The 27,124-nt window shown below is 38.1% G+C and overlaps 1 long non-coding RNA gene across 1 annotated transcript; it reads right to left on the reverse strand.

Annotated features, from left to right (window-relative positions):
* Positions 1 to 13,674: 13,674 nt before the first annotated feature.
* Positions 13,675 to 14,604, reverse strand: LOC132002259 (uncharacterized). Its single transcript, XR_009399782.1, has 2 exons — positions 14,519 to 14,604; positions 13,675 to 13,919 (listed from the first exon to the last, which is right to left on the reverse strand). It is a non-coding gene; the product is annotated as an uncharacterized LOC132002259 (long non-coding RNA).
* Between the last annotated feature and the right edge of the window lie 12,520 nt (positions 14,605 to 27,124).

The raw sequence follows: 27,124 nt of genomic DNA on the forward strand, positions 1-27,124 counted from the left end.
TTCTTTGCAGATATTTGGGATGAATGCAAATATTGTGTATGGCTGCTTGTCACAAAATAAGAATTCCCACCCATGATGTAAGAAGGGGCATGCTTAACTAGCAACTCTGAAAAGCAATGCAGGTTTTCACTAAAAATTTGTTTCATGATCATGATGTAGTTTTGGAATGTTGTTGGGGTCTGTAGCCGACAGCCCGGAATGAATTCTTGAGACGTCTCTAGTGCAAAAAGGTGAGTTTATTAAAACACAGGGACAGGACCCCTGGGCAGAAAGAGCTGCTTCATCGGGGTTGTGAGGAAGGTCAGATATATACTGGGGAGTTGGAGGAGGTAACGAGAAAGAGAGGTCTGCAAAAGAACTTTCAGATGCTAAAGGAGACTCCCAGGCTACTGGAAGCCTTAGCAGTTGCCAAGCTCATATTGTTTGTTCCTCTGGCAAAACCTTAATATTAGGACAGTTGGGAGCTTCCTGGAGGAATGTTACAGTCTTCATATCACAAGTCCTTGTAATGGGCTGTAGGTCCTAAAGAAATTTGATTTTATTTACATTGCATTTTGCCTCTCTTTCCCCCATCACTCATTGAGGAGAGGGTGTTGTTAGGGCTCCAGGAAATTGAGTTATGGGCCCCTAGAAGTTAGGCTATTGATGAGAGTGCTGTTTTCTTATTAATCACGAAGACATTGGTCCACCGCTGGAGACTCTTGTCCTGCAGGACTGTGATCTCTATCAGTTAACCATTTGTTTCTCCCTTACCTTAGTTTTTAGTTTAGTTTTAGTTTTAGTTCCTTTAGTTTTAGCCTGGAGTGCCTGAGGAATGTCACATGTACCCCATCCAGAAGTGTGGGGTGGGAGGAAGCTGCAGGATGTTGCCTTGTGCTTTGTCCTCCATTTGCCTTCTGCTCCCTCAGTCAGAAATCCATAGTGATATGGCTGACGTTTTTTAACAAACGAAAAGTAAAGTATTATGTAATTAAAAATACAAAATCCATAGTTAGAGGTGCACCAAATTTGCCTTTTGGCTGAAGTTGATTCAAAAATAAGGGGCGCCTGGGTGGCTCAGTGGGTAAAAGCCTCTGCCTTCGGCTCAGGTCATGATCCCAGGGTCCTGGGATCGAGCCCTACGTCGGGCTCTCTGCTCCGAGAGGAGCCTGCTTCCTCCTCTCTCTCTCTCTCTCTCTTTCTCTGCCTGCCTCCCTCCCTGCTTGTGATTTCTCTCTCTCTGTGTCAAAATAAATAAAATCTTCAAAAATAAGTCTGACATTTTATTAAAAATGCTTACCATTATCACAATTTTATTACTAAAATTTTTACTAGATCTATTTTAATTTAATTTTTAAATGTTTTTATTAACATATAATGTATTATTAGCCACAGGGATACAGGTCTGTGAATCGCCAGATTCACACTTCACAGCACTCACCATAGCACATAGCTTTCCCAATGTCCATCACCCAATACCAGATCTATTTTAAAAGCTTGACATTAAAATCCAGGATTTATAACTCTTTAGCACTGTTAGCTATTGATTTCTCTTAAGTTCATGATACTGAGCATTTTGCACTACTAAATGCTATTATGCATGGGGCAAAATCTGTTTCAAGTACTTCTTCCAGAATAGGCTCCTTCTGGGTTGTGATATCTCTACCAGGTAATTAAGCTTTTCTTCCTCTCTAATGATCGCTGACTCTAATGAATGGGTAACCCCTCTTCAAAGCCCGGACTCAGATTTGGTCAGAGCTGTTGCTGCTCTTCCAAGTGACCCAGTTCTACACACAGAAGTTTTGTACGTTTGCTGGGAGCACCGCTTTCTGACTATTTCAGAAGCAGTCTGATGGTTGCTTTTTTGTATATTTTCATTCAAATATATTTTTAGGTATGTCCTGCTTTACATGATCTCTTGAGAAAATTTGCCCTTAAACCTTAGAAATGCAGTGAGGGAGCAACACGACTGGCTTTCTTATCTAACAAAATTTTGTTTGAATTCTGCCTGCATCCCAGTTTTTACCTTTACACTGTGGTCTTAGTATCTTCTGATAGAGTGATAGGAGAATTTTTTTTTCATAGCATTAATTATTGTTTAAGAGATGGTTGCAATCTCAAGGCACAGAGTTTGCCTGATCTTTTATGAACAACATTCTGGGCAAACAACCAACGGTTATTAAGTAAGACCTGATATGTTGGTGGTTTTATCTGCAACATAAAATATTAAGGCCTTCTTTCCTTCCTTCTTTCCTTACTTCCTTTCTTTCTTTTCCTAAAGTTTTATTTATTTGTCAGAGAGAGAGAGATCACGCAAGCGAGCACAACAAGTGCCTGAGAGCAGGAGCATACAAGCAGGGTGAGTGGCAGGCGGAGGGAGAAGCAGACTCCAGAGAGTCAGATGTGGGACTCTATCCCAGGACCCCAAGGACCATGACCCCAGCCAGAGGCAGACACTTAACTGATTGAGCCACTCGGGCATCCCAAGACTTTGTTTTATTCAAGTCTGTTTTATTTTTTTCAAGATTTTATTTATTTATTTGACAGACAGAGATCACAATAGGCAGAGAGGCAGGCATAGAGAGAGGAGGAAGCAGGCTCCCTGCTGAGCAAGGAGCCCGATGTGATGCGATGTGAGGCTTGATCCCAGGATCCTAGGATCATGACCTGAGCTGAAGGCAGTGGCTCAACCGACTGAGCCGCCCAGGCATCCCCCAGCAGGTTTTAATATGTGATAGCTATTTCTTCATCTGATTTAAATGGCAATTCCAGAATCTTTTGATTTTTGCCTTTTACTCAAAAAGAATGATAAAATGATAAAAGTGGCCCCCAATTTTTCTGTATACAGATAGTAATTTTGTTATATTGTGCTTTATTATAATTATAATTTTTGAACCACAAAGAGTATGAACAAAGCATTTTTTAGGTAATTTCAAAATCCCTCACAACTTTTGTCACATTGTCAGTGACTTTACAATTTTAAAAATCACTCTCTGCTTATGAAATGTTGCTTAGGGAGTACCTGGGTGGCTCAGTGGGTTAAAGGTTGGACTCTGATTTTAGCTCAGGTCATAATCTCAGGGCCCTGAGACTGAGCACTCCCTGTTAGCTCTGTAGGGGGTGTGGAACCCTCCCCTTCCACCCCTCCTGCCTACTCACTTGCCACACATACTCTCATGGCTCTTGCTCTCAAAAAAAAAAAAAAAAATACTGTTTAGTACAATTTTCTATATTGTCAGTAGGTGTGATTGGGAGAATTCAAATGTGCCCCCCAAGATTCCTGCTCCTTGACATACATACCCTGTATGAATCCTAGGATTATGAATATGATGATATTATGTTAAATGGTAAAATGGATTTTGTACATGTAATTAAGGTCCCAAATCAGTTGATATTCAGATATACAAATTATCCATGGGGGTCTAGTTGATGAGGGGACAGAAAGCTAGCTGAGGACAAAGTAGAAGCTGGCACCCTACACCCCCCCCCCCCCGCCGCCGCCCCGTGACCTGTGTGATATTCCTCAGGCACACCTGACTGCCCTGAAGGGAGAACAAATGGTCCTTGCAGGACAGGGGTCTCCCTCAGTTTACAAATGTCCTAGTGATTTACAATAGAGCTAACTTCCAGAAGACTCCCAACTACCTTCATGTTGGTACCTCATTAGAGAAAAAAAAACACACACACAGCTTGGCTTGATAATAACGAAGGCTCCAGTGTCCTGAAAGTCTTCTTTACAATACATCAGCTCTTCTGAACACCCCCTTTGTCCTCACCTTCTCAACTCCTGAGTATATAATCAGCCACTCTTTGGGATCACGGGGCAGCAGCTCTTTCTGCCCATGGGTCCTGTCCCGTGCTTTAATAAAATCACCTTTGTGCCCCAGAGATGTCGTAAGAATTCTTTCTTGGTTGTCGGCTCCAGACCTCACTTAAATTCTAAAACTTCATCATAATCAATCATAAATGTCCTTTAAATCTAGTTCTAGAAGTCAGAGATAAAAAGGGTCAGAGATATAAAGAAGGTCAGAAGGATTCAATCTGCTGCTGCCAGCTCAATGCTGTCTAATACAGGTCAGTGAGAGCCATTGCAGTGGTGTGGCTGGGGCAGGATGTAGTCGCACCGAGTGGAAGATAGAGTAGGAAGTGAAATAAAGCCAGAGGGTATCTAGATGGCTGTTGAGAAAATCACCACCTTCTCTGTATCGTGTGTTCCTCCTGAGCAGAGACCTTGCCTGATTCTTCATATCCTCAGTATCCAGGTCAGGCCCCAGCACAAAGAAGCCCTTAGCACCACTTCCAAGGAAAACTTCTTTCCTGCACCTGGTGTTTCCTTCCAGGGAGGAAGATATCAATTATTGCGACACTCCTGGCCTTTGTCCTCTTAAAAGCTCTATCCCTTGGGAGGGGAGAGGAGTTGGAAGGACAACCTGGGCGGCCCATTAGGCCCTCTTCTCTCTCTCTCCTCTCTCTCTCTCTTGCTTTTTCTGGGTTGTAATTTTAAGTTTGAGGGATGCAGGAAGGCTGTTCTGATCCAGCCCCACCTGGAAATAACATATTTTCTAGCAGAATTTCTAACTTTAATAGGCCATAAAAAAATCTCTGTCTTCATCTGTTAGAAATAAATGACAATCTGTAATAGTCTTCTAAAAAGCTTTTGTAGAATATTGATAGAAATTTCCTATACTCCAAACTTCCAGGAATGCCATTTTTGGAGGGTGGGGTGCGGGGGGGGACAGGAATGCCTTTTTTTTTAAAAAACACTGTGCTGAAGTCTGTTGTTTTTGAAGTTTAATGAGGATATTTGGAGTGCCTTATTTTTTCTCTACTTTACACTCCTTTTATTCTTTATTAGTGTGATTTAAGGGGGTTATTATTTTACTCTCATGCTTGATTTTGGAGAGTTTTTTCCCTCTAGAAAATTTTGAGGGACAAACAGGTAATCTACTTTGAATTTTTCCTCAAAAGATATGAAAAATTCTCTAATAGGAGTTTTTCTTAGAATAATACTTAGAGCACAAATTGAATTAAACAACTAAATATCAAATTGAGTTCTTGTGTGCTATTTTGTTTAGTGTTTTTTTTTTTTTAAGTGTTATTTATTTATTTGAGAGAGAGAGCACGAGAGGGAAGGGAGTCAGAAGGAGAAGCAGACTCCCTACTGAGTATGGATCCGGATGCAGGACTTGATCCTGGGACTCCATGATCATGACCTGAGCTGAAGGCAGTCCCTCAACCAGCCACCCAGGCACCCATTTTGTTTAGTGTTATCAGTCCTAGCTCAGCACATAATTCTACAAATATTAAAATTAGATATAATCTAATCTCTAGTTTTCTGATTTATAGTATCATAGTTTTTCTACATATTTTTAGTCTCAAAAGAAAATGATTTTTAAAGTTGTCTGGATAATGAGCTCAATATTTGTATTAACTGTTAGTCTATTTAACAATTTAACAATTCGGAACTTCTTAGTAATTGTTTTGTGTGTAAATTAATAGCTGTCACTATCAGTTAATTATTGGAGCTGTTCTCTCATGCATGCATAAATAAGGTTATATTTCAACTACCTGATAGAATTTCAAGAATTGAGGCTTATGAGAAAACTTTTTACTGTAAGTCACAATGAGAATACTTCTTATTCAGAAGTGAATATGAAGAGATAATTGATGTATTCAAATAATGGGGACACTTTATATTAGCAAAGTTGTTATGTTGATTAGTTATGATAGAAACCTAGGGATCCTCAGTCATGCATAAACATAGTTAGTGTTCTTTCCTTTATCTTTTAGTTTTTCCTGTGGGTTTATCCATTTTGTTGATCTTTTCAAAGAAAGTAGTTTTGCCTTTGTAAATTTCCTCTATTGTTTGCCTATCTTCTGGCCCACTGTTTTTTGCTTGCTTTGGGTTTTGTTTGCACTTCTTTTTCCATCTTTTTAAGGTGGAACTTAATGTTAGTGATTCTATATTTTTCTGCTTGTTTTTTTTCTTTCTTTCTTTTGTTTTTAAAGAGGGGGGGAGGGGTATAGGGAGAGAGAGAATCTTAAGCAGGCTCTGTATTCCCAGCATAGAGCCTAACACTGGACACCATCTTACAACCCTGAGAGAATGCTTAATGGACTGAGCTACCCAGGTGCCCCAACTTGTCTTCTACCATAAGCATTAAAAAAAAATACATTTCTGGGGTACTGGGGTGGCTCAGTTGGTTAAGCATCTGCCTTTGGCTCAGATCATGATCCTAGTAGTCCTGGTAGGGAGGCCCCCATCAAGCTCCCTGCTCAGCAGCATGTCTGCTTCTCCCTCTGCCTCTTCCCTAGCTTGTGCGCACTCTCTCTCTCTTTCTTTCTCTCTCACTCTGTCTCTCAAATAAATAAAATCTTTAAAAAAAAAAATACATTTCTTTGTAAGGACTACTATCGCTCTACCTTTAAGTTTAATATTAATATGTTTATTATCTCGCAGTTTGAAATATTTTCTTATTTTCCTTGTAATTTCTTCTTTGACCCTTGGGTTACTTAGAATTATGTTTTTCCTCCAAAGTATCAGTATTTCTAGATGTCTTATTGTTGTTTATTTTTAATTTAATCCTGTTTTGGTTAGAGAACACATGCTATTTCATTACATTTAAGTTTATTGATATTGTTTTTGTCCCAGAGTATTTTCTAATCCTGTTTACCTACCATGTACACTTGAAAAGAAAGGGTTTTCTGCAGGAGGGTGTGATGTTTTGTAAATGCCAATTAAATTAAGATGATTGATAGTGCTGCTCAGAACTTCTTATGTCTTTGCTGAATGTTTAAAATTAGTTTTAGCAATGGGTAAGAGAGAGGTGTTAAAACTGCCAATTAGGTAGCTTTGTGTATTTCTCTCTTTAATTCTGTTCTTTTTGCTTCATGTATTTTGAAACTCTTTTATTAGGTACACACATATTTATGATTGTTATGGCTTTGATATGAATTAACCCTTTGTCATTATTATATCATCATGAACATCTTATCTCTGTTAATGCTCTTTATCTTAAAGTTTACTCTATATGATATTAATATATATTGATATATTATAACGTGTATAAAATTAACATACAAAATATTACATGTGAACTATGCAATTAACATAATGTATTATAAAATATGTAAGTGACAGAACAAAACAGGTTTCTGTACCCTTCTCAGACTTACTGAATCATAGTTTTTGGAGTTAGTTTTATAAATCTGTATTTTAAAAAACAAAACCTCCGTGTTGATCCTGATTCAGCATGTAAGACAGGTATTTGATTACTTAAGGTAAATTTTAAAAAAAATTGTTACTCTGTGAATTTAAGATATAAATTCCGAAAATCTAATTTTAGAGAAGGTTGACAAAATAGGAGAAAATAGGAATCTTCCAAGTCACCTCGGGTGAGAAAACTGTGACTTGCAATGTATCTGTACCTCCGTTATCTCAAAGTTAAGAAGTAAGAGTGATGCAACTGGGCTATTTTATAAGCTTAATTAATGGTCAGTTGTTTAGAAGCCTGGGTTATTTCTCATATGAATGATTTGCTAAATTTCTTAAGCTTATACTTTATTATTAATTACATATATTATGGATACAAAATATCATTGTTCTAAGTTGTAGAATATTCTATGTGATAGGAACTACAGTTTCAGATGGAGATGGTTAAAAACGACCTCTCTGAATTTAGTTTACGTGAGCCCAGGTTTTTCCTAAGGCTTTTTTCCCCTCCTAGGTTTCTCAGGTGGAAAGAATTGATGGGAAGCTGTATCATCAATCCAACTCAAAAGCAGGAGCAGGTCTGAAGTCAGGATTAATAAGCTGTTTTATCCACACATGCGCACACATGCACACGCACGCACACATAAACAATCTGCTCACATTTGCAGGCCTTATTAATGTGAACGATCTTTTTTTATTGGTTTCTGCATGAGAATCTAACCAAAAGAGTGCAATTAAAAGAAATTAGAGTAGAGTCAATGATTAGGCATCTGTGTTGTAGTTTTTCAGTTTGTTACTTGGCATTGCTTTTGCGATGAAAGAACGGAAAACATCGGACTCCAATATGGGAAAATCAGCAAGAAAGATGGCAAATAAGGAATATGGAACAGAAATTGAAATTTTACGTATCTATTTTATTGATATCCTCAGGACAAGGATAATTTTTTTAATCTATTTACTACCAATCACTGTGGCATTTTACTTTTAAGTGAACTCCCTTCTTGGAAGGAGGCAGGGTCTGGGACAAAGCAGGTAGAAAAATGATTCGGCTTAATGGCAGAGTTCACAAGTTGGGCAGAAATCCCAAGGCATAAAATTTAATAGGTTCTCCTCATACAAGATGCCCAGGAAAGCCTAGGGATATCTAAAACAATAATTAGTCTCCAGACAAGACCATGGAGTGGAAGACACACTTTTTGAGGCAGTTGGCCGGCAGTTTCTCAGTTCCCACGCTGACTGCAGTACTATGGGAGACTCAGAAGCCATCATCCCCAACATTTTTCAGTCTGCAAATCACTTTAAAAACCCCAAGTGGATGATAGATGATGGTGAAATATAGTTAGTGCTCGGAGCCAGCCGCGATTTGAGCTCTTGGCATAGGCACAGCATAAAGTAGCTTTAAAAAACGCCGCATTGCTTTATAGCTCCTTGTTGATTTACAGAGTGGTATCTCCTTCACATTTTTGCTCATTTACATCCGCTGTTTGTTTCTTTTTGTGTTTGTGTTAGCTTGGCATGATGAGAGTCAATATCTGGTCTGGGGAACAATTTTACTTTATGATTTTCTGGGTTCACAAAGTAGAGAACAGAGGTAACTGGCAATAGTTCAACCTAAAATAAAATAGTCCCCTGAAATTTATGACTGATACAAAAACATTTGTTTCTTTATCCATTTTTGGGGTTCAATTATAAACTGAACTAGGTAGTGCAGCTTAAAACTATCAGAGAACTATAGGCACCTAAAATAACCTCGTAAGTTCTTAAGAACTCAAAGATGTTGCTTGAAGCATATAGTTCTAATGAGTGTGACTTTGCAGCCTAACAGGATGGGATAAGAATTGGATTTTCCATTTCCTGAAGGCAGAGCTGGTTTTCTATGTAGGCAGAGTAAGCAGCTGCTTCTATACTGGGATTTGAGGAATACTAAAATCCATTCCCTCTTCTCGGAAGCTGAAGTACATATTTCATCTTCTGAATATTCACAGTTACAGAAAGAAAGAATCTTAAGAGACTTTGTAATCCAGTTTCAAGCTTTAGAATGAGGAAACTGAGATCCGGAGAGGTCAAGCACTTTGTCCAATCTTTACTTCTTTCCAGAAGTTTACATAAAGTTACATAAAATGAATACAACAGGGAATCTGTAAAACTTGGGGGGGGGGAGAAGAACAGAAAAAAATTAATATACATTCTGTAATGACCTATTTAAGAATTTTCTATGTGTCCCCAAATATCTTGGAATGTTCTTTAACAACTTCTACAAAAAAGGAAAATTGAGTCACAGCCTTCATAGCAATTATAAGAAAAACAAATCATTTATTTTGCAAAAGTATGATTAGCAGCTAATTTTAATATCCTGGTCAGACAGAACTATCTCCTGGAAAGATTTTCGTAAAAGGACTGTTTGTGATGTAATAAAGAAACTCTTTTACAAATCCTGAAAATGAATGTAACTGTGAATTTCAGAGAACTGTTTTTTATAAAAACCTTCAGTGTGGGGACACCTGGGTGGCTCAGTCAGTTAAGCATCTGCCTTCAGCTCAGGTCATGATCCCAGAGTCCTGGGATCTGAGTCCTACATCTGGCTCCCTGCTCAGCTCCTTGCTTCTGCCTCTGCCTGCTCTTCTCCCTGCTTGTGCTTGCTCTCTTGTTTTCTCTCTCTCTGACAAATAAATAAATAAAATCTTAAAACAACAACACCACCTTTGGTGTGGATAGATAGGCATATACAAAGTGCAATTATATGAAAGTAATTCTGTTGGGGATCGGGATGATGGTACCCTGCTCTGAACCTGGTCTGTCTGGGTTTAGGAAACAGTAAGATATATGCTTAAAACAGCTGAAAATGATTTTCACTAGAATCAATACAATATGAACAGTAGTTGGCATGTTGGACAAGCTTTGACCTTCTCACATCTTGATGTCAATCACATACTTCCCTGAAAATGGCCAAATTAAAAATCCATTCTAACAGTTGTATGCATTGTATACAAAGAATAGGAATTCAACTACTAGAGCAAAAACCTCAAGAGAAAGATGAAGATAGAACATTTTAATTGGCCAAGAATCTAAAGATTAGGTTTCATGATGAAACCAGTGAAGAGTTAGACATTGAGAATCCCATATGTTCACACATATGCTCTGAGAATTTTGCATTTTCATTTAATGCCATAGGAGTGAAGCAGATGAAAACTTCCAGTAAATTTAATTTCAGAATAGTTTGAAAGCTATCCCTTAAACGGATTAACCTACACTCAGTTCATACTGCAATCTCTAAGTATATATATATATATATATATATATATATATATTTTGCAATATAAAACAAAGCGAAAACTCACATCACTACATTTTTCTATTACATTCATGGTTATGTACGTTGTTCTTTCTCTAGAAGAAGTCAAGTCTTTTCTTTTTCTTTTCTTTTCCTTCCTTCCTTCCTTCCTTCCTTCCTTCCTTCTTTCCTTCCTTCTCCACCTTCTCCTCCTCCTTCTTCCTCCTCTTCTTCTTCTTTTGTTGTTGTTGCTGTAAGTAGCTCAGTGAGTACTTTATAGCCTAGAATTAACTGCTAATGCTGTCTGATGCTGTTTCTCTAACATCCCATACATAATGCATCAAGAAGTCATATTGGTTCTGTCTCCAACAACTTCCCAAATCTAATGACCTCACAACATCCTTACTGCATTATCATGAAATCAACATCATCCCTTAATTTCACTACATCAAAAGTTTCCTAATGGACCTTTCAACTGCCCCACTTGTTCCCATCCCCAAACCTCAAGGCCATTATCCAATCAGCAGTCAAAGGTATTTTTTTAAATGCTTTTCAAATCTTATTATTCCTTTTTGTAAAAGCCTCTTAAGACTTCCTATTATTGGAACACAATCTTTATTCTTACCATGTCCCTCAAAGTTCTGTACAATGGAGGAGGCTTTTCCAGTGGGTCTTTGCTTCTCTCTGTGTCAGCTGCACTGTCCTCACTGCTCCTGACAGGCAAGGCATGTACCTTTCTCAGAGCCTTTGGAATTGCAGTTTCCTTTGCCTGGAACCTTCTCTCTGATGTGTCAGACTCTATTTCACCATCTAGACCTCAGTTGAATTGCCAGCTCCTTAAGACAAGCCTCTTTGACAACCCCATTGAAAGCATCAGCAGCGTTGAACATTTTTCTTATGACCCTATCTTGTTTCCCTCTAAAGTTTTATTTGTGTATATGTGATTGCCATTTGCCTCCTCCTAGAATATAAAACTCATGAATGCAGGGACTTTTCCTGCTCACTTCTGTAAATACTTTAGAGCTATAGCTTGCCTCAGTTAGAAAATTATTGACTGAATGCGTGAAGAAGAAATGCTGCTCTTGACATACAACCATAATGTTGCTGATTGAGAATTAGTAGGACATGTGTAAAATGGAATCATCAAGAAATAATTATAACAATAATAACGTTTTTTGTCATTAAAGGAAAATATTTCAAAGTGGTTTGATTAGTATTTCAGCCCAGTGAAAATATGGGATGTAAGAAAGTTGACCCATATGGGAATGTAGCCCATGGACTCAGCATCACATTTATCATTCTCTACTCAAGGGACTGGTCACTGATGAGTGAAACCAAATTGGCAAATTTGGTGGGACAGTTAATACTATGTCTTTCTGGTTACCTCATCTGGTGGTAGAAAATATTGTCAATGAAGAGTAACAACAAGTAGAAAATATTATCAATGCAGAGTAACAGTAAGTAACAGTAAGATTTATCTCAACACTGACTCCTATCAGGGTTTAAGACCAACATGGTCTAAAGTGTTGGTCTTTACTAGGACTAAATACCTGCCAAAGATATAGTTGATTCCTGTCTCCTTCCTGATGATCTTCTGCTCTGTTTTCTGGGAAGCTTCTTTAGTCATGGGAAATGTAGCCTAGCAAGTTTCTGATGTTGATTTACACATTCCAAGATTTGCAAGCCACTTAGAAAAGCTATGTTGCGCATTAGAATTCAGCTTTAAATAGCTCTTGTTGGCTGAAATGAAAATAGAGTATCCTTTAATTCCAGGCATAGCTTATTTCTAATAAAGCATTTGTCAACAACCTGGCATTTGCTTTAGGAAAAAAAAAAGGACATTTGGGTAGCACTTAAAATTTACATGGGTGAAGATGTCAGAGTATAATAAATGTTAATTAGCTCTAACTACAGTCTTTTGCAGAAATAAGAGAAAATTTATAAAAACTGATTATACTTTATTTGTTTGGTACTTTCTAAAATGGACTGTGTTACAGACTAATAAATTACCAGTAAAGGATTTCATTAGTTAGTTACTTAAAAAATTACAGTTTTGAGTATAATGCTAGCTCAGTGCTGATAGGGAAGAAATCTTGAGCAAAGATTCCAGGTCTTATCCTTTGGATATTCTGCCTTCAAGAATAAGTCCCTGGGGAATGGAAGAAGTCTACCAGAATGACTCCAGGAGGACCCCAGGATAGCCCCATGACAAAACTGTGAACTCACTGAGGTGTTTGCTTAGTACCTTTTGCCAGTTTTTACTGGGTCATTTTCTCCCTTCTTATTTGTTGAGCAATTTGTGTCTCCTCCCTCTCCCTCAGTATTTTTCCTCTTGTGCATTAGTAAAACCTCAGAGGTTCCACACTTATAATGTTAGAACATTGTGCTTATAACTTATCTTCCCTGTGCTTTAGTTCCCCTGTGTGTAAAATGAAATAATAGCATTTTCTATGTCAAGGATTTGTGGCTTTGGTTAAATGAGGTAAAGAAATGGAAAACACAGAAGTCTCTAGCACACAGTAGGTGCTTAATAAACAGTAGTTCTATCAAGGTAGTTAAACTTTTTTTTTTAAGATTTTATTTATTTATTTGACAGAGAGAGAGAGAGAGAGAGATCACAAGTAGGCAGAGAGGCAGGCAGACAGACAGAGAGAGAGGAAAGTAGGCTCCCTGCTGAGAAGATAGCCCGATGTGGGACTCGATCCCAGGACCCTGAGATCATGACCCGAGCAGAAGGCAGCGGCTTAACACACTGAACCACCCAGGCGCCCAAGGTAGTTAAACTTTATGAGTAATTATGAAAGGACTATTTTAGATATCTATGCACAATAAGAGTTGAATGGACAATCTTTGGGGCTGGGATCCTTCCATGTTGGTCCTGAAAATATAGGATTTAGCCAGTTCTTACCCTGAAGGTCAGCTGAGTTTGCTTAAGAATTTTAAGGTTTAGTTGGCCACTGCAGCCAAAACTGTCCAGGCCCCAGAATTTTATGTTATGGCTACCGAAATTTTTGAGTGGGCAATGGGTTAGCAGCTTCACATTCCTTATTTGCAAGTAGAATGCTACTAAAGTGCCACTAGATTCCAGATATCCTCTGTAAGATGATTTAAGGAAAAAAAACAAGCTGAGAGTGAAAGTTGCTGTGGTATTTCTTTTTAAAGCTTTTAAGGTCCATGTAAATTAAGTGACATAGAGTCTCAAACTCATTCCTGGAGATATTAGATGATATTTTATTGCATAATACCATGCACATAATTTTTTGTACATGTGATTGGAGAAAGAACAGAAAACAATATAACAGTTTTATGCTATATTTATCAATATGTATGGAAACATATTGTGGGACACAATCCTAAACACCACGCATGGTTCTTGGCACTTTCATTAATTTTCTCATTTGTTCCTCAAAGCCAGTCTATGAAGCAGAATTTATTCTTCAGTTTCCCTGTAAAAAACTGAGTGGCAGAGGTTAAATATCAGGACCATGGGCACCCACTATGTCTAGATGCAGAGCCAGGATTTACACCAGGGCTATGTCTAATCAGAGCTCGTGCTCTTGGCCACTGCATTCTTAGACTACAAATCTGATTGGTGGTAATGGAAGACTTTTGTTCTGACAGCAAATACACAAGCTACCTTCCTTGTTTCCTAACGTTCTGTCACTGATTTTATGATTGGTTAAATTAGAATTGCTGGATTTCTGTTTGCTCAATGCTTCAGCAAGGAAATGGATCTCAGATTCATAATTGCTCATTATAATTATAATGCAATCTTACATTTTCTACTAAGCACTAGTAACAATGAATTTAAATTCTAAAAATTATAATGCACAGAGAATATGTTTAATCGTGATTGTTTCATTGCCATTTGGAAGACTAACCCTATTTTATTTCCTCAAAGCATGAATTTGTGGGGACTAAACATGTGGAAAAAATACTTCCCATATATGAGAAATCAGTGCCTCCCTTCTACCTCATCACATCCAAACTTCACTTATCTGAAGTCCAAAAAAGTAAAAGGTCAAAAATCTCCAGTTTTCTTCCCCAGTCTCTACCTTTGCACATGAGAAATACACAGATGAATCCTCGGTGGAGTGCGGAGAGGAGCTCCTAGAACTCAGATTTCCAGTCTTCCAGTTGATTTCTGAGAAAAACAGATGGAAAACAGAGTAGCTATAAAGATTTATCAAAATGAAACAACTTCTAGGATACATCACAACATTAGCAAAGATTTAACCTAATCCCTTCTAGCTTTTTTTGTTTTTTTAAAGATTTTATTTATTTATTGAACAGAGATCACAAGTAGGCAGAGAGGCAGGCAGAGAGAGAGAGAGAGAGAGAGAGAGAGAGAGAGAGAGGAGGAAGCAGGCTCCCCGCCAAGCAGGGAGCCAGATGTGGGGCTCGATCCCAGGACCTTGGGACCATGACCTGAACTGAAGGCAGAGGCCTTAACCCACTAAGCCACCCAGGTGCCCCTCCCTTCTAGCTTTTTAATTCACTTTAAAAAATGTAGATGTTCATCATATGGATCCCATGATATTATAAGCTTTTAAAATCTTTGGTATTGTTAAAGAAGATTACATATTCAGAGAAACCATAATGTAAGTATTCTTTTACTTCCATTTTAGTATACTTCATCCCCTTTCTAAAGGATTTGATATATTTTATAAATTAGGACATAAACTGTAAGTTTGATAAAATAGGTATAGATAGAAATCAGAAAAATCAGAAAAAGATAAAATGAAGGAAGTTGATATTGTATTGTAATGCATTAACATAAATCTTATATGGGAGGGTAAAATTTGACACTGAGCTTCCAAACTGTCAGTTAAAAGCAGTTTTACCCACCCTTATTGTAAAGGAGGAAGCCTACTGATTCTAAAAGATGCTCATATTTCTCCTTGATACTGAATTCTTTTTTAAAAAGATTTTATTTATTTATTTGACAGAGAGAGAGACAGCTAGAGAGGGAACAGAAGTAGGTGGAGTGCAAGAGAGAGAAGGAGGCTTGCCATGGAGCAGAGAGCCCCATGTGGGACTCAGTCCCAGGATCCTGGGATCATGACCCTAGCCAAAGGCAGATGCTTAACGGCTGAGCCACTCAGATGCCCCTTTTAAAGGAATTTTTAACATGAACTTTTATATAAGTGACTCTAAATGACATTATTAACATTGGCCTCAGAAAAGAAGTTCAGTAAATATGGTAGGAGATTTTATATTGTATGTAGGACTAGTATATTTTATTTATGTATTTATTTACTAAAACTAGTATATTTTATTAATTTTGAATTCTCTGAACATGTTTAACTGAGACCCAGGTAAATTCAGAGGTCCAGTACCTATACATTCAGAATAAAAACAGAATTTGATGTGTAATGCCCACATCTCCTTGAAAAGCTTTGAAAGTTTCTTTGTATGATAGATCTGATTCCTTACTTTGAAGAATCTGGTTTTAATAGTGGACTTAATTCTTACACTTTTTAAAACTAGCTTTATAGCTTTTTATACTTTATAAAGGTAAAATTGAAACACAAAGAATTGCACATATTTAATGTATACAATTTGATGAGTTTGGACAGGTTTCACTTGTGGAACCCTCAGCACAATCAAGCTGATAGATATATCCAGCACCTCCCAACATTTCGTGTGTCCCTTTGTTTGTGATTTGTGTGTGTGTGTTGGGGGGGGTGTGGGGTGGGGTGAGAATCCTTAGCAAGAGATCTACTCTCTTAACAAATTTTGAAATGTATAATGTCATATTGCTAAGTATGGGCATTATGTTGACCAACAGATCTCCAGAACTTACTCACCTAGTATAACTGAAACTTTATTCCATTGAACAACAATGAGAGGACTCAATTCTTTCCTTCTTTGCAGTGGTTTTAAAACATGTCTGCAAATTCCTTGACATTTCTCTCATGGAAAATTGGGGCTGGCCTTAGGGACCCATTCACAACTAAAGAATTCAGTGGAAGTGATGCTGGGTGACTGAGGAGGCCAGGTCATTAAAGGAGCTGGAGCTTTTACCCTGCTCCCAGGAAGAAGTGTGAGGGCACTGCTATGGCCATGTGAGGAAGTCCAGCCACAAGGGGAAGCTCTTGTCAGTAGCTGCAACTCAAGACCCCAGATATGGGAGTGAGGACACCACTAGCTGACCCCAGCACCAAATTCTCTAGATATGCCTAGTCCTTTGGTCATATTCCAACTGATGCCTCAGATACTGTGGAGCACAAGAGAGTCAGCCACCTCGTATCCTTCCTAAATTTCTGACTCTGAGTCCTTGTTGAGCTAAATAAAATGGTTGTTTTAAGCTGCTCAGTTTGGGAGGATGTTTTAATACAGCAATAGTAACTAGTAGACTATTAAAATGAGTTCTACTTTCGGTAAGGGAAACATCTACTGTGAAAATTAAAAAAATAAGAATTCTAAGAAAACAAGGGGGAGCTGAGATTAGTTTTATTTTTATAAATCTGGAGATTCAAGAAATTTGTTCACATTTCTGAAGTAAAAAGAAATGAAAACAAATGTGGAGGTGGCAATTTACTTTTTCTAAATAGAATTAGAAAAGATGATCTGATGTTGTAAAAGAGATTGGTCAGATTAGGATTACAGTGCAATTTCCAGAGAGTGAAGACTCTTGAGTTAGACCCTGGCAGGTTAACAAAAGTGTTCAGAGATCTCTTTTCTTTTCTTTCTTTAAAGATTTCATTTATTTATTTGACAGACAGAGATTACAAGTAAGCAGAGAGGCAGGCAGAGAGAGAGGAGGAAGCAAGCTCCCCGCTAAGCAAAGAGTCCGATGTGGGGCTTGATCCCAGGACACTGGGATCATGACCCGAGCCGAAGGCAGAGGCTTTAACCCACTGAGCTACCCAGGTTCCCCCAGAGATCTCTTTTCTTGAATGTTTTATATCTCTAGATCTTCAGGATTGAAATCCACTACATTCTTTTTAGGCATGGTATTCTTAAACAGTTTCTTCATTCTATCATTCCAATGTTGCACCATAGAAAGAGTATCACTTAGTACATTGTGATTATCAAACTATAATAGACTGTTGCACAAACCACTTGCTACCATCTGGTGTGCCGTTATCTGCAAATTAGTCTTTTCTGGATCAACATAAATATCTCTCCATTTGAAGCCAAAGGAAATATTTTCTTTTCAACTGACAACTCTGCAATATGGTCTTAACGATGACTTCCAAAGAGGAAACTAAGAAATGTCAGCAGTTTCAAGAGAAAGACGTCTATCAATATGTGTCACACTCTCTCACTTTCCCTCTCACTCCTCAGCTACGTAGCTATCTGTATCTACACAGCTATTGATCCTGAAGACTTAATTGGCTGTTGGCAGCATGATGGTAGAGTATCTTTTCCATCCCTCTCTTTGAACATGTTCTAGTACTGAGATCATAAAACATACTATTTTCACCTTAGCGTGATTCCTCCTTTCCTATGACTTCCCAACATAGTAAAAAGAACAAAATCATTGAAGTAAAACCATAAGGAACTTCGGGAATAATTTTTTGCAGTCTCTAGTTTTACCTTTCTAGAATAACAGTCTCCAACTATCCCTTCTCTTTATCCCATTCTAGAATCCTATCAAATTTACATCATCTTCTGAAATTTCCAATTCCTTTTATAATTCTGTGATTTCTACATATCATATTTGTAATTGGAAATCTGCCTTTCCTTGTTCCCTTCTAAAACTTCCTCCTCAAATCCTAAATATAATGTCATGTCTTCTGTGAAGCCTTCTCGAACAACAGCTAATGGTTACGTACATAGCATCTAATATATATCCCCCTTGTCAAGGACTTATCACATTGAACTGCAATTGTTTATTTACTTATTTATTTCAGCTGAGCAACCTGCATCTTAGGTTCCTTTGTATGTGTAGTGATTCACCAGTTTTGTGGTGGAAAATAATTGCGTTGCCAGGTAACGCTAAGGTTTTAAGGTTTAACTTTCAGTAAGTTTCAGAAAAACTCTGCAACCTATTTATGCTGGGATTATCAAGTTCCTGGGCACCCCTCCTTTCCTTCTGTCTTCTTTACCCACAGGTGACTGCTCCTTGTCATCTTCCTGGGGAAAATATAGCGGAATTCACTGAATTCACTTCTTTACTTCTTGTTCCAGTTTTCATTCCGATTTCACTCATCTGTGCCTTCCTATCGCTCCGTTCCAAGACCCTATGGCTTACTTGGCACGGACAGTCTCACAACTACTCTCCTAAATCACTCCTCATCCCTTTCCTGTTTTTCTCTCCTTTTCCATCTTCAGTAATACTCCCTTTCCTCATGCCTACCACAAAATAAAATGAATCTTCAGAGTGAAAATAAAGATCAGATGAAAACTCCAAACATTTCTTAAACCGAATATCGCCTTCAAAGCCCTTCCTTATCCTTCTCCTTCCCTCCTCCACTGTTCCCCCCAAAATACAGCCTCTACCTGCTGTCTTCACTTTGTCATTCTCCCATTCTCTTCTGAACCTATTGAATCTGCCTTCTGTCTTTACTGTTCCCATGAACCTCTGTTGGCCAGGTCAACTGTCACTTGCCTGTATCGCGCATCCCTCCCAAACGGTTTTTGATTCTGGTGACCTGGAACTTTTTGTCCTCTCTTTTATGAGTACGCTTTTCGTTTCATCTCTGAGTAAATGAGTTGGGGAAGAGATTTTTACCTCTATTTTTAGGCCCTTCTCTGCTTGTGCCCTGAATGCTACAGCACCGAGGGCTGTGTCCTCCTGACTCTTGATCTCCTCCATTCCTGGAGCTTCACTGTCTCGTCTGTCTGATCATGGACTCCCAACTGGGATATCGGGTCCAGCCTATACTTCTGAGTTTTAGAAGAAATTGTCCGTCACTTACTGAAATACTACAAATGAAAATAGATCCTTATTTTTCTATAACCAGTCTTACAGCTTAGTGGCAGAGAGTTTCCGATTAGTTTCCGTCTTGATTCAGAATCTCTCCCTCTGCCGCCACCTGAGATTGCATTTAAGCTCTGGGGGCATAATTAGGTGTGGTGGGTGGGAGGGAAAGGTAGGGCTTTATTTGATTTATGCCCATACTTGCCGATGTCTGCTTTGCAGCCTTACTAATGTCGGTTCCTGGTCATCAGCATTTGTCTTGGTGGGCATCTATCTGGTCTCTGCGATGCACCCAGCTAGGTCTTGGCCCTTTGTCATTTACTGCTGAGATATTCCCAATATAGACACAGAAATTTTCTGATACTCTCTCATGCCAATGCAGGGACATGGGAGGTTGATGGTTTCATTTGTACTGTGTTAAAACTAAAGTAAACTGGCATAGATCTTTAGGTCTTCAAGGCTCTTGAATCCCCAATCTTGGTGATTTAACCCACCCACCCACTCAAAGGTTTTAATCACAGAAGCTCCACTTCTCAGAGTCTCATATTAATATAAATCTTTATTTCTTCTTATATCAGTAGATAAATATTAGTTTCTTCTCTGATTTTTTTCTTCTTTCCAGCCCAAGGAAAGTTTACTTCCTTTCTGGCAGGTGGAAAAAGTTGACTCTGACCAAGCTTAGATTTTTGTTTATTATTTAAAGCTTAAAATTTATGTCCTTCTTAGAGTTTTTCATCTGTAAAATCAAGATCTCACAGTTTAAAAGCTTTTCTTTCAAAAACCTTGTGTGTACTGTGTATTTCAAAATTCTGTCTTGGAATAAAATGCTAACATGGGCTCTCTTTTTTTATTTCTTTGCATTTTTGCAGTAGCAATCCAACTGTGAGTGGGATAGTGTACAATGCCCTCCCTGGAGCCTGAATGCAGGGGAGAAGCATGATTATTGTTTCAAAATATTATCTCACCTCAATTACATTCTTGAACATCCAGACTATTTCAGTCTCCTGTGTTCTTCAATAAAAACATCTCATTTGCTTTGCTTTATTGTTTTATTGACTTCTCTTTCTTGACTCTGTTTTTCCCCCTCCCACTCTTTTCGGGAATACAATGTGGCAATTTTGTATTACAAATGTTGCCCTGGGTGGCCCTTTCTTCTATATCCTTTTGCCACCAATTCAGTAAAGCTTTCATTACCTCTCTTTTGGATTACTGCGACAGAATCTTAATAGGTGTGCCTGTTAGTAATTTCCATTCACTCCAATCCGTCCTCCAGTCTACTGTCAATGATGTTTCTAGAATACAAAATTGACTATTTTATTCCTGTTTAAAAACTTCTGATGGGTACAATTGATAATGAAAAAATGTAAATTTCTTAGTTTGGCATGGACTTTCTCTCATAACTTCAACATGTGTATTTACACATCCATTTCTTTGTTCTTCATGTTACAGCTCTCTTAGTATTGAATATATCTCTGCTCACCAGAACACTAAGGCTCTTTCATGACTCAGTGCTTGGGGGAATAGTTGTTCCTTTTATTAGAAATGCCTTAGTCTCTGCTTCTGCCCTTTCTCCCCTTATTCTTATAAAAAACTCTAATTCTTCAGAAGTTAAATACACCTATTATTGCACTTGGCTCTGTTTTAAATGCCTGATTATTTTATTCTAAATCTGATTAGAATGTTGAGGTCATTGGGGCAGGTACATTTTTTTTAAATCTTTTTTATTGTTAGGCTCCAAATACTGATTGCAGTGCCTGTTGCATAAATATGTATGAAATGATGAGGGGCACCTGGCTGTCTCAGTGGAATGTGCAACTTTTGATCTTGGGGTTGTGGGTTTGAGCCCTATGTTGGGTATAGAGATGACTTAAAAAATAAAAATTTTTAAAAATTTAAAAAGTGAATAAACAAAGGCCCTCCATGGTCCTATTTCTCTTTTAACACTGTCTTGTATTATTATTTATCTACTTACCTGTCAGTATCTCCTATTAGATTTATAATTTTTGCCATTTCTAAAGCATCTAACATAGTTGGCCACTCACCCTTTTTGAAACATTCCCTTTCTATGGCTTCCATGATCTCATACTTTTCTTTTCCCCTCATGCTTTTGACTGCTGCTTCTTTGTGTCCTTTGAAGGTTTTTCCATCTTTAAAACTTCCCCATCTCCTCCTCTACCCTTCCTCCTCCTCCTCTTCCTTCTGAACTTTGGATAACCAATTCTCCTTCTCATTCTTCCATTCTTCATTGCTCTCTATTTTTGGTGAAAGCATCTACACTCCTGACTTCACTTATCAGTCATATATAGACAACATCAATTTGTAATTCTGGCTAAGACCTCTTCTCTGAAGTCCAGATCTACATATCCTGCTCATATCACATTTTCATGTGTTTTCTCAGAGGTAGCCTCAAATATAGCCATACTGTTGTTACAGGCTTAATTATGCATCCCCATCCCCATTCACATGTTTAAGCCCTAACCTTCAGTGTTTCAGAATGTGATTGTTTTGGAGATAGGACCTTTAAAGAGGTGATTATGTTAAAATGTGGTCACTGGGTTGGGCCCTAATCCCTTATGACTGGTGTCTTTATAAGAAGAGAAGATGAGGACATAGACACAAAGACTGAGGGACAACTATATGAGGACACAGCAAGAAGGAAACCATTTGGAATTCAAGGAGCGAGGTCTTGAAGGAATCCAAACGTGCTGATACTTTGATCTTGGACTTTTGGTCTCCAGAACCGTCAGAATTAACTTCCGTTGTTTAAGACACCCCGTCTGTGGTATTTTGTTTGGCAGCCCTAGGAAACTAGTACACATGCCCAGATATTGAATCATTTATTTTCCTCTAAAATAGTTCTTACTGTCCTTATTTCGGTGGGTGGTACTATCAGGATCCAGTTGTAGAAATTTGAAATCTGATTTAACATGGTAATTAATATAGATCTACTCATTCAATCTTTGGTTGCATCTTCATCCTAAATAACTCTTTATCTCTACCATGCCTCTCATTTCAAAGCCACCATTATCTCTCACTGATATTGTAACTATAGCTTCTTTAGCTCCCTTCCTCCATTTTGCCCTTACAAACATTTTTATTTAATTTAAAAGGAAAATTTTAAATTATTTTATTTAAAAGGAAAATTTAACCATAAAAATAAAATACAAAACATTTAACCATAAAAAAATTAAAAGTAAGGTTCTCACTTAAAACTCTGCCACTTAAGGGGTGCCTGAGTGGTTCAGTCTGTTAAGCATCTGACTCCTGGTTTTGGCTCAGGTTATAATCTCAGGATCCTGGGGCTGAGCCCTGTGTGGGTTTCCCATTCAGTGAGGAGTCTGTTTGAGATTCTCTTTCTTCCTCTCCCTTTGCCCTTCCCCCAATCCCTGTTTTCTTTCTTTCTCTCTAAAATAAAGAAATAAATCTTTAAAAACAAAAAATTTTTAAAAAACCCTCTGCCACTTAAAACTCTTAATAACAGCAGCTCCTGGGTGGCTCAGTTGGTTAAGTGTCTGTCTTCAGCCCAGGTCATGATCCCAGGGTCTGGGATTAAGCCCCATATCAGGATCCCTGCTCAGTGGGGAGTTGGCTTCTCCTCTCCCTCTTCCCCTGCTTTCTCCCAACGTGTGCTCTCTCTCTCTCAAGTGAATAAATAAAATCTCTAAAAAACAAAACAACCTCTTAATAACATTCAATTGGATTGTCTAAAGTCCTTGAGAGCCTGAAAGACCTTGTTGTATCTGGGCCCTGCCTATCTCTCTAGGTCAATCTTGCTTTATTTTCCATTTCAGTTTCTTTTCATTCCTCGAATGCTTTGTTTCCTTTTTTAGGACTTTTTTACATGCTGTTCTTATATGGAATTACCACTCCTTCTCCTTCCTATTTTCATCCTTCTTGCCTACTCCACATCTTTTTGATAAACGTAATTTTAGCTAGCATTTTTTGAGGTTTATTATGTATCAGACACTGTCCTAAGTGTTTTGCATATATTAACTTCAGTCTTCACCACAAGCCTACACAGAATGTTCTGTTGTTATATCTCCATTTCATCAGGTAAGAAACTGATATATAGGGCAGTTAGAGTAGTGATGCCACTTGTTCAAGATTATAGAGCTGGAACTAGTGGAGCTTGAACTTGGGGAAAGTAATTCAAAACTTAGACCATCATCAGGAAAAAAATATTCTGTTTATCAATATTAGGTCAAGGCAGTCAGTAGGTGTGCTGTTAAGTCTCATCACAGTTATAAAGAATAAGGAATTAAGTGTTTAAAGTCTGTTTTCTGCATTAGAATGAAATCTCTATGGGATTAGGGACAATGTCTACTCTTATTAGCAAAGATAACTTTAAGCATCTGGTATACTGCAACTTTAAGTGTTTGTTAAATGAATGCACTGTGAGCTTTCTTAGAACAGGGACCCTGACTTTGGCTCTTGACAGTCCTATAGAAAGTGCTCAATAAATCCATGCTTGATTAATTATTGACTAGTGACAGAGCTGCACTAAAATTTGATTCTGCCTTATGCTATCAACCTTTAAAATGTAGAAACATATTTTTTTTAAGATTTTATTTATTTATTTGACAGAGAGAGATCACAAGTAGATGGAGAGGCAGGCAGAGAGAGAGAGAGAGAGAGAGAGGAGGAAGCAGGCTCCCTGCTGAGCAGAGAGCCTGATGTGGGACTCGATCCCAGGACCCTGAGACCATGACCTGAGCCAAAGGCAGCGGCTTTAACCCACTGAGCCACCCAGGCGCTCAAGGTAGAAACATATTTGTTCTGATAAAGGGATGATGGGGTTAAGGAGTGATGGGGGTGGGTGAGGATCCAAAGGGGGCATTGCCTGAGCTATTTATCCCTTTTTTATTTCCTAAAATAATTTCTCATTTTAGTTTGTTATAATTTCTACATTTGAACATCTTGAGACATATATTGAAAAGCTTCTCTCTCTCCCTTTCTCTTTCTCTGTGGTTATAATAATCATTTGTTTGTATCCCTTTTTTCTAGCTCTTATTTTCTTCAAGTTTAGTATTTTTCATTTTTATCCAGTATATGTATTATGGGAATTGTGCCTATCTTGGAGTCATTTTCATTTGTTATCTAGGCAGAGTTTCTGACTCTTTTGAAATGAGGGCTTTGTAAGCCCTGATTACACTAGTACAGAGCTTAAAAGGATAGAAGTGTTACTTTCTCGTTAGTATTTCACTCCCCTTCTTCCCCAGATAATTAAGAAATGGCTCAAGTCCTATTCATAGACTTTTCCCATCCCAGTAGGGTAAGAGAAATAGCAGGGAATAACTAGAATGGTTCCACAACTCTGCACTTAATGAGTGCGTGTAAGAAATATTTAATATTGAAAGAATCTTTAAAGTAACTTTTGGTAGAAAAAGTCCAGAAATTTACTTTAATCAGTGCATATATAGAAATAGTGCTTTGGAAAGGTTTCAACATGGTTAAGATTTTTGTTTCTTTTCTTTTTTGTTAAGATTTTATTTATTTATTTGAGAGAGAGAGAGACATGGCGTGAGTGTGCAGTTGATGGAGAGCATTGGGAGGGATAGACAGAGAGAGAGAGAGAATGTCAAGCCAACTCCTCAAGCTGACCACAGAGCCTCCTGCAGGCCATAATCTCACAACCCTGAGATCATGATCTGAGCCGAAGTCAAGAGTCAGAAGCTTAACGAACTTAACCACCCTAAATTTTTGTATCTTAAAGATTTATCATCCATAGTATGTTATTCATATCATCTTTGCAAGGCAAATGAGCCTTTTTTTTTTTTTTTTAGATTTTGTTTATTTATTTGACAGAAAGAGATCACAAGTAGGTAGAGAGAGAGGGGGAAGCAGGCCCCCTGCTGAGCAGAAAGCATGAGGCAGGCCTGGATCTGGATCCCAGGACCCAAGCCGAAGGCAGAGTCTTAACCCACCGAGCTACCCAGGTGCTTCCAAATCAGCATCTTCACAGTAAATACTATTCCCATTTCATGAAGAACAGAGTTTTTCCTCTCCACTTTAAGTCAACTCTAAGTTAGTGCTGAGAGTCACAGGTTGTCTCTTACGGGTGTGTATATAGTTCTAGGAGTAATTAGTGAGACAATAATAATCTTGACATCAAAGACCTTATACTTGATCTCATTTATTTGTGTACAACTAATTTCTGTTTTCCCTGGGGCACATGGTGAAGTTGGGTGTCAGATGGACGTGTGGGGAGGGACATTATATGGATTACATTGTTAAGATTCAGTCAGTAAGTATAATGCACTATTAAAATACTCAGTGGTGACTATCGGCATAGTTTTGGGTGGCATATTTTGTTTTGGCACTTCAATTTATGTGAGAATTCTTTTAGCTCTTGAAGGTAAAAACAATAGCATTGCGTTTTTAGAGTTGCATCGTGAAACTCATATAGTCCTTCCCAGACTATATTAGCAATTTAGAGCAGTAGTATAAGAAATATTATTAAAAGATATAAGGAGAAAAAGTAGTAATGGAAGACAGTCTTTAAATTAAAAACCAAGCAAAAATGGAGCTCCTAAATGGCTTGATCAAGGAATATTCATTTATGCTCAGGGGAAAGAGCATGTTTCTAGGTTCAGAACATTTAATGTCTTCTATTCCTATCTAAACTATCTTATTTGGAGGATTTTTAACAAAATCATCTACATGCTTTCTGTCCTGATTCTATTTTTGTAACTTTAGGATTATGGTAGCTTCCCCTTTAAATTGGATTATAAGAGAAATAATGCTGTGAATGCATTCCCTAAGGTTTAGATTTTAAAGCTGTTGTGTTTCTCATGGTCAGTTAATAAATTTCTTTTTGGTATCTTCCTCAGCTTTTAGTGCATTTGAGTTAGCTTGATACAATCAGGACTGACAAAAGTCTCAGGGACTTTTATTTTTTTTATTTTTATTTTTATTTTTTAAAGATTTTATTTATTTATTTGACAGAGAGAAATCACAAGTAGATGGAGAGGCAGGCAGAGAGAGAGAGAGACGGAAGCAGGCTCCCTGCTGAGCAGAGAGCCCGATGCGGGACTCGATCCCAGGACCCTGAGATCATGACCCAAGCCGAAGGCAGCGGCCCAACCCACTGAGCCACCCAGGCGCCCTCTCAGGGACTTTTAAAGCAGAGAACAGTTTCTTATTTTTTATTTTTATTTTTTATTTTTTAAAGATTTTATTTATTTATTTGACAGAGATCACAAATAGGCAGAGAGGCAGACAGAGAGGGGGGCGGGAAGCAGGCTCCCTGTTGAGCAGAGAGACTGATGTGGGGCTTGATCCCAGTATCCTGAGACTATGACCTGAGCTGAAGGCAGAGGCTTAACCAACTGAGCCACCAGGCTCCTCAAGAACTAGTGTTTTAAATGAGACAACTACTCAATGTGCCTCTTGGATTCGGTCAACCTTCTCTTGGTTCAGTAGTTCATATGTCATATATTTTGGGTGTAGGACTTACTTTGACCGTCTGATGAAGATTATGAGATCTTTCCTTAAACACACATATCACATGCACACACCATTTTCCTATATAATCTGATTTGTATAAAATTTCAAAAGGATCCTGGGACCCTGAAACTCATTCACAGATTTGAAAATTGAAAACTTTCTGACAGTAGTTTGTGTCTAAACCTCTAAGCAATGCTTAGGTTTATTTCATGCCCAGCCATCCCAAAAGGGGAGGAATGCTCATCCTCCTGAGTCCACAGTCCCTAGAGTCCCTAGGAGTTGGACTTTTGTAGTGATTGAAAGGTTAAGTAGTTGAGAGGATCTTTACTCTGTCACATGTAGC

This window comes from Mustela nigripes, chromosome 14 (assembly GCF_022355385.1).
Source record: "Mustela nigripes isolate SB6536 chromosome 14, MUSNIG.SB6536, whole genome shotgun sequence".
Lineage (NCBI taxonomy): Eukaryota > Metazoa > Chordata > Mammalia > Carnivora > Mustelidae > Mustela > Mustela nigripes.